The 13984-nt window shown below is 42.6% G+C and overlaps 1 pseudogene; it reads left to right on the plus strand.

Annotated features, from left to right (window-relative positions):
* The first annotated feature begins 13021 nt into the window (after positions 1-13021).
* LOC124695686 lies at positions 13022-13676 on the plus strand (annotated as a pseudogene).
* The last annotated feature ends 308 nt before the right edge of the window (positions 13677-13984 follow it).

Raw genomic sequence — 13984 nt, forward strand, 5'->3', positions numbered from 1 at the left:
TACGAGATATATGTGATATCTAAGACCTTATTGCAAGATGATAGAATATAAATTTGGTGAGACTACATAAACTCATAAGTTTTATGGGAATGTACGAAGGTTGAAGACGCAAGGCGTCCCAATCCTCCAACTATTGGGGCACTAATGATATTCGCATATCCATGAAGTGATTGTCCTTAGTATGCACCGTTGCTAAGACTCGTCGTTTCGAAGCATCACGTGATGATCGGGTGTTATAGATTCTACGTGTGCTTCCAACGGGTGCAAGCCAGATTTGCATATGCGAATACTAAGGTTTAAACTTTATGAGCCTAGCATGTACGGACATGGTCTCGAGAAAGTTATCATGAATTGATGGATAAAATTATGAGTGAAATTGTTCATCGTATTACAAATTTACTAATAGTGAAATTTGAAACACTTGTCATATGATGATCAACTTCAAAGTAAGAACCTCAAGGTTATTGGTATTTGACCAACAAACCTAGAAGTTATTGATGTTGAAATGTTTTTCTGAATAATGAGGAAAGCTAAAAGAGAAACTGCAAAAGATATTTTGGCAAAAGAAAAGAAAAGACTAGAAAGTCTAGCTCGGGTGTATATAAATGATATACATGTTATGGTTGTATTCCTAGTTAAGTCACACAATGAAATTCTTGGGTATTAGTACCATATTGGTTGGTATGAAGTGTCATACAAAACAACGCAATACAAGAATACAATGGCCTAAGTGAATAACAAGGAATATGATAGGAATGCACGTCTGGAACAAAATAAAGTGTTATTATGTTCGTCGTTGGCATTCTATCTAGCCCTTAGAATTTATAATAAAGAACTTAATAATTGTTATTTTGCTCTGGTCAAATGAAAACAATGAGTTGTTCAAATTATGACATTACTCCATGTACGATGGATAAGTTATTATAAATCTTAATGGTGAAACACACATACATAACAATGACGCTAAAATGCCATAAGGCAAATGATTTGAATTCCACTTATTTGTGGAACCGCCATTTAGGTCATGTTAGAAAGGAATGCATGAAGGAACTCCATGCAAATGGATTTTTGAGTCACTTGATTTTTGAATCATTTGGCGCTTGCAAATCTTTTCTAAAAAGAATGACTAAAATACCGTTCATAGGCCAAGAGTTGAACGGGCAACTAACTTAGTGGAAACATACATGCTGATGTATGTGGTTCATCGGGCATAGTTGTGTGCGGGAGATTCTTCTACTTCATAAAAACTTCCAACAATGAATTGAGTATATATATATGGATATATTCAATAAGGAAGAAGTTTGAAACATTTGAATGGATTCAAATAAATTTCAGTATGAAGTGGAAATCATCGTAATAGAAATCAAATATCTATGATTGGATCATGGTGGAAATATTTGAATTACGAGTTTTTAGCAAACATCTAAGAGAGTTATGAAATTGTTCTACAACTCACATTTCTTGGAGTATCATAATGATGATATAGTATCCGAGATATGTATCCAAACCTTGTTGGATTAATGATGAGATAAAATATTATGACGCCATTATATTTTTGTGGATTATGCTTTAGTGACTACCGCTTTTACACTGAATAGAGCATCATCATGATCCGTTGAAATGACACCATACAAGTTATGGCATGGGTATAAACCCTAATAGTCAACCAAAATCGGATGAATGTCTTTGTTGGTTATCCCGAGAGATTTAATTGGGAATTCTTCCCACGAGACAAAGACAAAAGTGTTTGTCAATGTTTCTTATTTCCGAGAAATTGTTTCGAGTGAAGTATTTGAGTGGGAGGACAATATAATTCGATAAGGTTTATGAACCTGAGCATAATGATCCGAGTAGCGCAGCATCGGAATTGGTTTCGGAAGCGGCCACGACGATCATGGCTCTCATGACTACAAAGTGTTTTAGCCATGGAGATCGAAGTACATATTGAACCTTGTAGGTATGGTTTACTTTGTGATCAAATAAATGATTTGTGGACAAAGGATTGATTTTGAACAATGATAAACCAACTACAAAACAAAGAAGTTATGATGGGCCACGACTCCGTTAAAATGGCCATGCGCCATGAAATCCAAGATAGATGAATACTTTATGAATGTAAATGGATCTATGAAAATGATAGACTTGGATGAAATATCCTTGAAGAAAGCTTGACTTATCGAAAAATTGTTTACGACAAAGTTCAAAGAGTTGAATACGATAAGATTAGATCTTCCGTAGCAATGCTTATAGTCTATGTGGATTATTCTAGTAATCACTACATATCTATTATATTATTAAAACAACAACCAATAAACGGCTTAGATTAATCAATTACCCAGCAATTGAAAATAACGGCTTAGATTAAGATGTAACGCCCATGACCCAAAAATAATTACCCACCTATGCCATCGTTTAAAGTACATCTCATGTTAAACCTAATCCAACTTTCCATCTAAGCACGCAGCCGTAATTTTGTGTGTCTTCACGCGCTGCCTCTACCCTGTTGCCGTTGCCGTCGCTACCGTACTCCGAACCCATGGCCGCCCCGCCGTATTTGCATCGGAAATTCACAGCTGGCCGATTCTCCTTATGCACACATCGACGTGATCGACGTGGTTAGGTTTCGATTAATAGTCCTCTCATGCAGCCGTGCAGCCAAGAGTTCGATCGATGGATGGAAGTGGATTTGGCTCATGCAGCCGTGCAGCCAAGAGTTTGATCTATGGATGGAAGTGACTTGCCTCATGCACCCATCAACATCATCAGGTTTCAGTCACCCGCCTCATGCATATACCATGCAGCCAATGGTAGGATCGATCGATGGATTGGACTTGCCTCATGCACCCAGCCGGACAACCCATCAACATGAGTGTTTCTTTCTCTTCTCCATCTAATTATTTATTTAGAATATAACATAAATCTTCTAGATCAATTTGGTTCCAGATTATTCAGCAGTTGTGAAGCACCATGTCTGCCCTTCTCGCGTTCAACAGCCACCAAGTACCCTCAATCAGCGCCCTCCTCCCTGTGCAACATCGTCGCTGCTGTGTAGCTTCACTTCACTGCTGCCCTGCCATGCTAACATCTGAACCGATTAAACAAGGTGCTCATGCCAAATCTCTAAGCATACAGACGTTTATTTTCATGTATACTTGGGCTGCGTAAATCTGTCTGCCTTTCCCAGGGTAGGTGGACCCGTCATCGCTGCTGACTTCAGGATGCTAAACCAAAAAAAAGTTCGAGCAAAGAGAGGCCAGCAGGCAACTACCGCCTCAACAGCCGCGGAAGTCTGCATGCGAACCAAATGATCGATCTGAGCCTGTAGTCCTATACAAGCACATGTACGGTGAGTCTTCGATCGACTGATTTTTATCGATTCCCTAACGTACGTGCAACCATGAGATGAACCAGTAATTAATTAAGGATATTCCCTAGCCATAATAAGGGTGAGATATGCCACGGTTCAGTATTTTTTTTTTGTGATCAAGCAAGTACATCAATCAGCACAAACTATTATGTCACATTGGCATGAGCAAAACATGACGAGTCGATTGGAAAATTGCAGTCCCCCTCATTGACTCGAGCTTAATTTAAATCTGTTAAATTTAATGCATTAAAAAATCGGTGTAGCGTCAATAATCAGCGGGTGAATTGTATGTACTTCCTCCGTCCAGAAACAAGTGACTCGGATTTATCAAGATTTACGCGTACCTACATACTAAAACTCTAGATAAATCTGAGTATTTGTTTTACATGTGAGTATTTTAGGCATGCAAGTATGTCATTTACTATTAGATCAAAAAATGCTCACCTGTTTTGCACTATTTGAATCATGAAGTCACATTGAAGTGTTCTTAGAATAAATCCGAAATAATTCCTACTCCCTATGTTCAATAATTCTTATTGTGGTCTTAGTTCAAGTTAGTACTACAATCATGGCAAGAATTGTAGAACTGGGGAAGTAATATATTACTTCTACACAAATTGCTCAACAAGTTACGGGAAAAGGGAAAAACTGGTCAAAAAAATTAAAACAAAAAATGCGGAGGCCTTATCAACATATTAAGATATTCAAATATTGGAAGTGTGACAATGGAGTATCGACCATTAAACAATAATCAGAAAATTATTTCCTTAGCCGATACAATTGTGAGGATATATACACTACTCATAAAATGCACTGTGATGGCCGATCTCCATGGATGGGCAACTTCGAGCACGTTTGTGCTGTACTTGGCCACTGACGGGAATACAGCTGCCCATCAGGGGACGTGCACTGGGGTCAGCTCAGACTACAAGGACCAAGGGACATAGAACAGTCAGATATTCTTTTTGGACGACAACTTCAAATTTGCTGATATTGATATCTTAAAGAGTAGGTTAAATCATCCACCACTATTAATACAGTATGTTTTTTTGTGTGATATCAAGGTTGCTTACAAAAACAAAATAAGCGGTGCCAATATTATGGTACAAAGGGGCCAGCAGGAGTGGATTTAACGCATCTGTGAGCTTAAACTCCTTTCCCTAGAGTAGTAAATATAGTAATTCTTACAATTCTTATGTAATTTTAACATCGTTTATTATAGTTAAATTTCTTTGGTAATGAGAATATCACAACAACTTTGTTGGGGATATTTCAGGAAATATAGTAGACCAAGATCTTAAGGAGAAGCCAGTGATGATGATTTTCACTTGCGATTCGGTCAATCAGGTGCATACGGGAGCTGATCGAGCGGTCATCTCAAGGACTGATCATAGTGGTGGAACATTTTAAGTTTTGAGATTAGATGAAGACCGTGAGTCCATTGCGCAATAAACTACGAGCTTCAGAAACAAGCTATCAGGAACTAGGAATAGTGGATGAAATTATGCCAGAGGGGTGTGATTCGGCAATGGCAGTATATAGCACAAGAAACAAGTTGTTGTGTGCATGAAGGAGGTAATAAACCGGGGAAGAAGACAATAAATGCTTTCATCTTGATGCAAATAGGAGGAAGGGAAAGGTCTTATAGTTATTTTTCCATAAACACATGTGCTCCTGAAATGGACTTTTGATACTCTAATTGTTTAATAATCCCCTTCCGATTTTAATATTTCAAAATCTCTTGACAACTAAATGAACGAAATTTATTAGCCCATCTACTTCTTGGAAAAGTAAAAAAAAACCTCACTAGCTTTGACCAATTTTCTAGAAAAAAATATTTGCATTTACATTACCAAATCATTGTCATCATGTTTTGAATAAATATTTTTTCATATTTTATTTATGTAGTATTTCAGATTAGCGTTAAATAAGAAATGATGTTCGCGCAAGTGCGCGGGCCACCCCGCTAGTTTCTTTTATGAGATATGCTAGTAGGATGGCAAAATACACTACTTAACAGAAGTATGAGTTTTGCTGGTCCGTGGAATACTAGATAGGTATACAAGCTTCAATTGGATGAAGTAAGTATCACGGAGTTGGAATCTTCACCAGATGAAATAGTCAAAGAGTTTTTGATTTCATCAGAGACGATGAAGAGGCTTGCATTTGCAAGAAATTAAGTGGGAGCGCTAAGACACATTTATAATACTTTATGTAGGTGACATATAGTTGGTTATAAATGATGTAATTATATACTTGATTAAAAAGGTTTCATTGAGAATTAACTTCAATGAAAGGATATGGACTGAAACAAATTTAGTGTCAAGATCTATGAAGATAGATTGAAACACATAAATAAGTTTAAGTCAAAGTACATATGATGCATATTGAAGTAGTTCAATATAGAAATATTAAGAAAATGTTCTTGTCATGTGAAGGTTTAACAAGACTTGAGTGTATCTGACACTCAATGAGTAAAAACACATGAGTGATTATAGATCACGAATAATATGTACACAATCAGATATCATGTGCTATAAAGTGTTATGAGCATATACCAGAATGATTCATATGATGATCATTGGACGACGAGTAAGAATATCCTTGAGTACTTTAGAAGAACTAAGGATATATATATATATTTTTGTATGAAGAAATGACAAACAAATCGCTGTAAGGTGTTACACCGATATTGGTTTTGTCACATATAAAATATAATTTCAATCTCAAATTAGACTAAGTGTTGTTTAGAAGGTAGCACAATGAGCTAGAAGTTGTCTATGCTAGATTTAGAAGAGTTCTAAATATTGTGACGGATTCTACAAAAGAAGGCAGAGTATGTCATTATTTTGACAATGACAAAGGATGTTAAGTCAAGAGGTTCTTTGAGAACTTGGTGTAGTTCCGACAGAGTCAGAACTTTGAAGCTATATTGTGTGTGACAATATTAGTGACATATTTCGGACAGACGGAATTAAGGTTACACCAGAAGATCAAACATATTTAATGCCAACTCATTTGGAAATGAGTGATGCGTTGAGACGCAAATGAATTACAAAATACATACGTTTCTGAGCGTGTCAGATCCGGTGACTAAAAACCTCTCCCGTGAGCAATACATGATAAAGCATCAGAAGACCAAGGTGTTATATCTTTACAAATGTAAACTAGATTATTGACTCTAGTGCAAGTGGGAGACTGAAGGAGATATGCCCTAGAGGAAATAATAAAGTGGTTATTATTTATATCTTTATGTTTATGATAAATGTTTATATATCATGCTATAATTGTATTAACCGAAACATTAGTACATGTGTGATATGTAGACAAACAAAGAAGTCCCTAGTATGCCTCTTAACTAACTTGTTGATTAATGGATGATTAGTTTCATAATCATGAACATTGGATGTTATTGATAACAAGGTTATGTCATTGTATGAATGATGTAATGGACACACCCATTTAAGCGTAGCATAAGATCTCGTCATTAAGTTATTTGCTATAAGCTTTCGATACATAGTTACCTAGTCCTTATGACCATGAGATCATGTAAATCACTTATACCGGAAAGGTACTTTGATTACACCAAACACCACTGCGTAAATGGGTGGCTATAAAGGTCGGATTAAGTATCCGGAAAGTATGAGTTGAGGCATATGGATCAACAGTGGGATTTGTCCATCCCGATGACGGATAGATATACTCTGGGCCCTCTCGGTGGAATGTCGTCTAATGTCTTGCAAGCATATGAATGAGTTCATAAGAGACCACATACCACGGTACGAGTAAAGAGTACTTGTCGGGAGACGAGGTTGAACAAGGTATAGAGTGATACCGAAGATCAAACCTCGGACAAGTAAAATATCGCGTGACAAAGGGAATTGGTATTGTATGTGAATGGTTCATTCGATCACTAAAGTCATCGTTGAATATGTGGGAGCCATTATGGATCTCCGGATCCCGCTATTGGTTATTGGTCGGAGCGAGTACTCAACCATGTCCGCATAGTTCACGAACCGTAGGGTGACACACTTAAAGTTGGATGTTGAAATGGTAGAACTTGAATATGGAATGGAGTTCGAATATTTGTTCGGAGTCCCGGATGAGATCCCGGACATCACGAGGAGTTCCGGAATGGTCCGGAGAATAAGATTCATATATAGGAAGTCATATTCCAAGTTTGGAAATGATCCAGGTGCATTTATGGCAGGTTCTAGAAGGTTCTAGAAAAGTCCGGAAGAAACACACTATGGAAAGTGGAGTCCCGGAAGGACTCCACAAGCTTGACCAGCCAAACCCTAAAGGAGGAGTCCCAGGTGGGCTCCACCTAGAGGTGGCCGGCCACCCCACCTCAAGGAAAGGTGGGAGTCCCACCTTGAGTGGGACTTCCTCCTTGAGTAGGTTTCCCACATATGGGAGGTTTTAGTGTTGGGGTCTTATTCGAAGACTTGGACTACAACTCTTGGGGATTCCACCTATATAATGAGGGGCATAGGAGAGGGGGCTGACCACCACAAGCCCATAGCTTGGCCGCACCCCTAGGTGGCCGGCCACCCCCTCCCAAACCCTAGCCGCCCCCTCTCTCCTCCTCTTCTCCCGCACGCTTAGCGAAGCTCCGCCGGAGTTCTCCACCGCCACCGACACCACGCCGTCGTGCTGTCGGATTCAAGAGGAGCTACTACTTCCGCTGCCCGGCCGGAACGGGGAGGTGGACGTCGTCTTCATCAACAACCGAACGTGTGACCGAGTACGGAGGTGCTGCCCGTTCGTGGCGCCGGAACCGATCGTGATCAAGATCTTCTACGCGCTTTTGCAAGCGGCAAGTGAACGTCTACCGCAGCAACAAGAGCCTCATCTTGTAGGCTTTGGAATCTCTTCAAGGGTGAGACTCGATACCCCCTCGTTGCTACCGTCTTCTAGATTGCATCTTGGCTTGGATTGCGTGTTCGCGGTAGGAAATTTTTTGTTTTCTATGCAACGTTATCCTATATTTTTGCCAATGCTAATCAAATTCATAGTCAAGTGTTCGCATCATAGCTCAGAACCGGAATAACACCATCGAAGAAAATAAACATAACACATTGCATTATACCCTACAATGGGAATAGCAAAAAATCAGAGAAAGTAAACATAACTAATGTGAAATAATGCTAATCAAATGCATAGTAAAGAAATAGGCTACAGGAATACGATACCCCTCCATCCGGTTTACTCCCTCTCTCACAGTTTATAAGGCACGCGCGTATCCCTAGGTCGCAAATTTGATCAAGTTAGCATTAGTTACATGTTATAAAAATTATATCATTAGAAAGTTCAGATGTTCTATTTTCTAATGATATAATTTTTGTATTATATAATTTAAATTATATAGGTTAAATTGATGATCTAGGGGTACGCGCGCGCCTAATAAACTGTGAAGGAGGGAGTACAATTAATTAACCAAATTACTGGCCAAAAAAATTCCTTGAAATATGTAATACCCCTATAAACCAACATGGAGGTAGTAGCAAAAGGAAATGGAGACACTAGTAGAAAACCTCTCATCCATCTAAGCCTTTCGTACCGGTTCCCTTACGAACCGGTACGAAAGGCGTTATTAATACCGGTTCCAGGGGTGGGACATTTATACCGGTTCGTTATGGACCTTTAATACCGGTTCGTAACACGAACCGGTATTAAAGGGTTTCCGCCCGATTCCAGGCGGTGGTGGGGCCAAGGCTGCACCTTTAGTACCGGTTCGTTTAAGGAACCGGTACTAAAGGGTCCATGCCCTATATCAGCGCGCGGCAGCGCCCGAGCTCCCTGCATATCTCATTTCCTTCTCATCTCACATTTCCAAAATTTTTGCACCTCTCACACTCCAATAATTTTCATTTTTCTCCACCATTTTAACAAGATTAACGGCATACATCTATCCAGGGTTAGCAATATCATCCTTCCTTCCGGCGTTTCTAATTTAGCTCGGTTCTTTGGTAGTTTTAACTCGTACTATTTTTGTAGTGCAAGCAAGGTGTTCGATGAAATGCCTAAGTTAGTGATTTTATTTTTTTATATGCAATTTGAGATGAAATTATGGTATGTTTTGTAGGTTTTAATTAGTATCATCCCCGTCCTTACTGCTGTCGATCGCCAGCTTCGTCCCCTAGCCGGCACGGTACCACCTCGGTGAGCCCCTCTTCTTTTTAATAAAAAACAATTAGTTTTATGTGATGAACTTGAATATTAATTAAGTTGGTCACTCATATATCCATGATGTTGTGTATTTAATGATTTTTGATATACATATAAAATGCATATGAGTCGACAATGAATGTACGTTGACCGGTGCCATCCCGAGTTCATTAATGGCATGCATTATTTTCTCAACGTGGCTGAGGCAAACAGGCGGTCGAATGGTTTCATGTATTGTCCATGTAGTTCCTGTAAGAATATGAAGGATTACTCTACCTCGAAGACCCTTCACGTCCACCTGCTGGAGAACGGTTTCATGCCCGGCTATAATTGTTGGACCAAGCACGGAGAAAAAGGGGTTATATTGGAAGACAACGAAGAAGAAGAGGATAGTGACAACTATCCATTATTCACTGAAGACGGTGGTAGTAGAATGGGGGAAGACGAAGCTGAAGAAGAGCACATTTTCGATGAGCCGATTTTTGATGACCCGGCTGACGATTTGGGTCGGGCCATTCTTGATGCGAAGATGAACTGCGGAAATTAAAAGGAGAGGTTGAAGTTGGAGAAAATGTTAGAGGATCACAACAAACTGTTGTACCCAAATTGCGAAAATGGTCAGAAAAAGCTGGGTACCACGCTGGAATTGTTGCGATGGAAGGCGAGAGAATGGTACTTCGACAAGGGATTTGAAAAGTTGCTGAAAATAATAAAGAAGATGCTTCCAGGGGAGAACGTGTTGCCCTCTAGCACGTACGAAGCAAAGAAGGTTGTCTGCCCTCTAGGATTAGAGGTGCAGAAGATACATGCATGCATCAATGATCGCATCCTCTACCGCGCGAGTACGAGAATTTGAATGCATGCCCGGTATGTAGTGCATTGAGGTATAAGATCAGAGCGAGATGACCCTGGCGATGTTGAGGGCGAGTCCACCCCCAGGAAGAGGGTTCCTACGAAGGTGATGTGGTATGCTCCTATAATACCACGGTTGAAACGTTTGTTCCAGAACAAAGAGCATGCCAAGTTGTTGCTATGGCACAAAGAGGACCGTAAGAAAGATGTGATGTTGAGACACCCCGCTGACGGGTCGCAGTGGAGAAAAATCGACAGAGAGTTCAAGTCATTTTCAGATGACGCAAGGAACTTAAGATTTGGTCTAAGTACAGATGGCTTTAATCCTTTCGGGGAGCAGAGCTCCAGTCATAGCACATGCCAGTGACTCTATGTATCTATAACCTTCCTCCTTGGTTGTGCATGAAGCGGAAGTTCATTATGATGCCAGTGCTCATCCAGGGCCCGAAGCAACCCGGCAATGACATTGATGTGTACCTGAGGCCATTGGTTGAAGAACTTTTAGAGTTGTTACGTGACGAAGGTGTACCTGTGCGGGATGAGCACGAACAAAAGGAATTTAACCTACGAGCGTTGTTATTTGTAACCATCAATGATTGGCCTGCTCTTGGTAACATTTCAGGGCAGTCAAACAAGGGATACAATGCATGCACACACTTGTTTAGGTGAGACCGACGAGTAATTATTTGGGAGACAAGAATGTGTACCGGGGCATCGTCGATTTCTTCCAAAACAACATCACGTAAGAAAGAGAGGAAAGCATTTCGGAGGTGAGGCGGATAACCGAACGAAGCCTACCCGCCCTCATCGGGGAAGTTATATATGATATGGTCAAGGATTTAAAAGTGATCTTTGGAAAGGGTCCCGGCGGACAACTGCTCCGCATGATGTTGACGGACACGTACCCATGTGGAAGAAGAAGTCGATATTTTGGGAGCTACCCTACTGGAAATTCTTAGAGGTTCACTCTGCAATCGACGTGATGCACGTGACGAAAAATCTTTGCGTGAACCCTGCTAAACTTCGGTTGCTAAGCGTCGGAGGCGTACCGGTCCCTCCAGTCCCTCTAGGTGTGGCGCGCGAGATGGCCATCACGAACCACTACTACTTCGAGCTCACGCCGAGCAGCGGAGGAATCCCCAGTGGCATCCCGACTACAGCCCGACTTGGGAAAGCTTCTTCATCAATCGACGTGAGAGGGCGCTTTCCAGGCACGAGGAGGGCGGCCCGCCTCCTTTGAACTTCAATGAGGCCGGCCGTCGGCTGTGGTGGCGCGGCCGGACTCTCCAGGGCGTCATGGCATACCGTGGCCCCCGCCTGCGCTACCCTCAGTCCCAGCCCACGCGTGCGCACCCGCCGACGTTCGAGTACCGCGACCCCGATGCCAGCGACGATGATGACGACGACTACGACGACTACAGTGGCGACTACTACAGGGCTAGGCACGAGTATGACTGAATGACTCCAACAGTAGAATTTGGCCATGTATCTTTAATTTTCAGTTAAGCTATGTACTTTTAATTCGAGTTCAATCGTAATAAAATTTTATTCCCGCCCTTTCTTTCCCGCCTTTTTTCTCCCACGCGCGGCGTCGTGGCGAGAAAGTTTCCCGCGCGGACGACGGGAGTAAAGAAAAGAAATAGAGAACAAAAAAGAAAAATAAGAAATAGAAAAAGAAATAGAAAATAAGAAATAGAAAATAAGAAATAGAAAATAAGAAATAGAAAATAAGAAATAGAAAATAAGAAATAGAAAAGAAAAGAAAAAGAAAAAGAAAAAGAAAAAGAAAAGAAAAAGAAACAGTAAATAAGAAATAGAAAAAGAAATAGAAAAATGAACATAAAGGAAAAAGAAAAAGAAAAATAAAAAGAAACAGTAAATAAGAAATAGAAAAAGAAATAGAAAAAGAAATAGAAAAAAAGAAATAGAAAAAAAATAAACAGAAAAGAAGAAGAAAAAGAAAAGAAAAAGAAACAGTAAATAAGAAATAGAAAAAGAAATAGAAAATAAGAAATAGAAAATAAGAAATAGAAAAGAAAAAGAAAAAGAAAGAGTAAATAAGAAATAGAAAAAGAAATAGAAAACAGCAAAAGAAAAAGAAAACAGCAAAAGAAAAAGAAAACAAAAAAAATGAATTTGGTACCGGTTGGTATCGAAAGGCCTTTCGTACCGGTTGGTGGTACCAACCAGTACCAAAGGGCTATCCCCCTAGTTAGGACTTAGCGCGGGGCAAAATTCCCCCAATTCCTTCTTCTTTCGCGCGCCAGAGACCTCGAGCTCCCCGTCGCCAACGCTGACTCCGTCATCGCCGTCGCCGTAGCGGCCGCCGTCGCCATCGCCCGTCGCCGTCGCCCTCGCCGTAGCCGCCGCCGTCGCCCTCACCGAAGCCGCCGCTGTCGTCGCCGCGTCGCCCGCGCCGCTCCGCCTCTCCCTGCCGCCGTCGCCCTCACCGAGGTGAGCACCCCCTCCTCTCCCTCCCTCGCGTCGCCTCCCTCGCGTCGCCTCCCTGGCCGCCGCGCGCCTCGCCGGGAGGAGCTCGCGCGCGCGTCGACTGTCACGCCGCGGTCGCCGCCGGCCTCCCCTCACGCACGCCCGCAGCGTGCTCGACGAAATGCCGCGCCGCCGCCTCTCTTACAGGTCGGTGCGGCCCGGCGCGGCGTTCGCCGTGGTCGACCTCGCCCGCCTTCGCTCCGTGCGGGTCACCCGGGGACCGCCCGCCACCGCGTGGGTGGACTCCGGCACGACGCTCGGGGAGCTCTACCACGCCGTCGGGAGGGCCAGCGGCCGTCTCGCGTTCCCGACGGGCCTTTGCCCCACGGTGGGCGTTGGCGGGCACCTCAGCGGCGGCGGCTTCGGCATGCTCCTTCGCAAGCACGGCCTCGCCGCCGACCACGTCGTGGATGCCGTGCTGGTAGATGCCAAGGGGCGGCTCCTGGACAGGACCTCCATGGGGCGCGACGTCTTCTGGGCCATCCGTGGCGGCGGCGGTGGAGGGAGCTTCGGCATCGTGCTGTCGTGGAAGGTGAAGCTCGTACCCGTGCCGCCGACGGTTACGGTGTTCACCGTTGCCAAGTCCGTCGAGGAGGGAGCCGTAGACATCCTTGCCAAGTGGACAGGTGGCCAGCTTCCAGTCCCTGTACCTGGGCACCTGCGACGCGGGCTGGCTGGGACGATGACGACGGTGTTGGCGGGGCGGCAGAGTTGGTTGCGGAGGCGCTGCATGACTGACGAGAACGAAGCGCACATGCGCGCGCTCGCGTGTTTGTTGCCGGCGTGTTCATTATGATGCAGGCGCTACGAGTGTACGAGTGTTGCGGTAGGCGGTGATGATGGCGTCGCGGCGCGTGATGGCGTCGCGGTAGGCGGTGTTCTCGTTCTTAGTTTGCTACATTTTTAGCAGGAATCTGACATTATCTTAAGCCCCTTAATTAATTTCAAGTCATTGTTCAAGATTTCTTGTTCTTATGCTAGATGGCTATTCAAATAACTAGAATGGAAAATGGGCAAATCGCAAACGAGCAGCAATATGATGCCATTGCATTATCACTAGGTGTTCCGGCACTCTATGGTTTCGCTATTAATCGGTATACATAG

This window comes from Lolium rigidum, chromosome 3 (assembly GCF_022539505.1).
Source record: "Lolium rigidum isolate FL_2022 chromosome 3, APGP_CSIRO_Lrig_0.1, whole genome shotgun sequence".
Taxonomy (NCBI): domain Eukaryota; kingdom Viridiplantae; phylum Streptophyta; class Magnoliopsida; order Poales; family Poaceae; genus Lolium; species Lolium rigidum.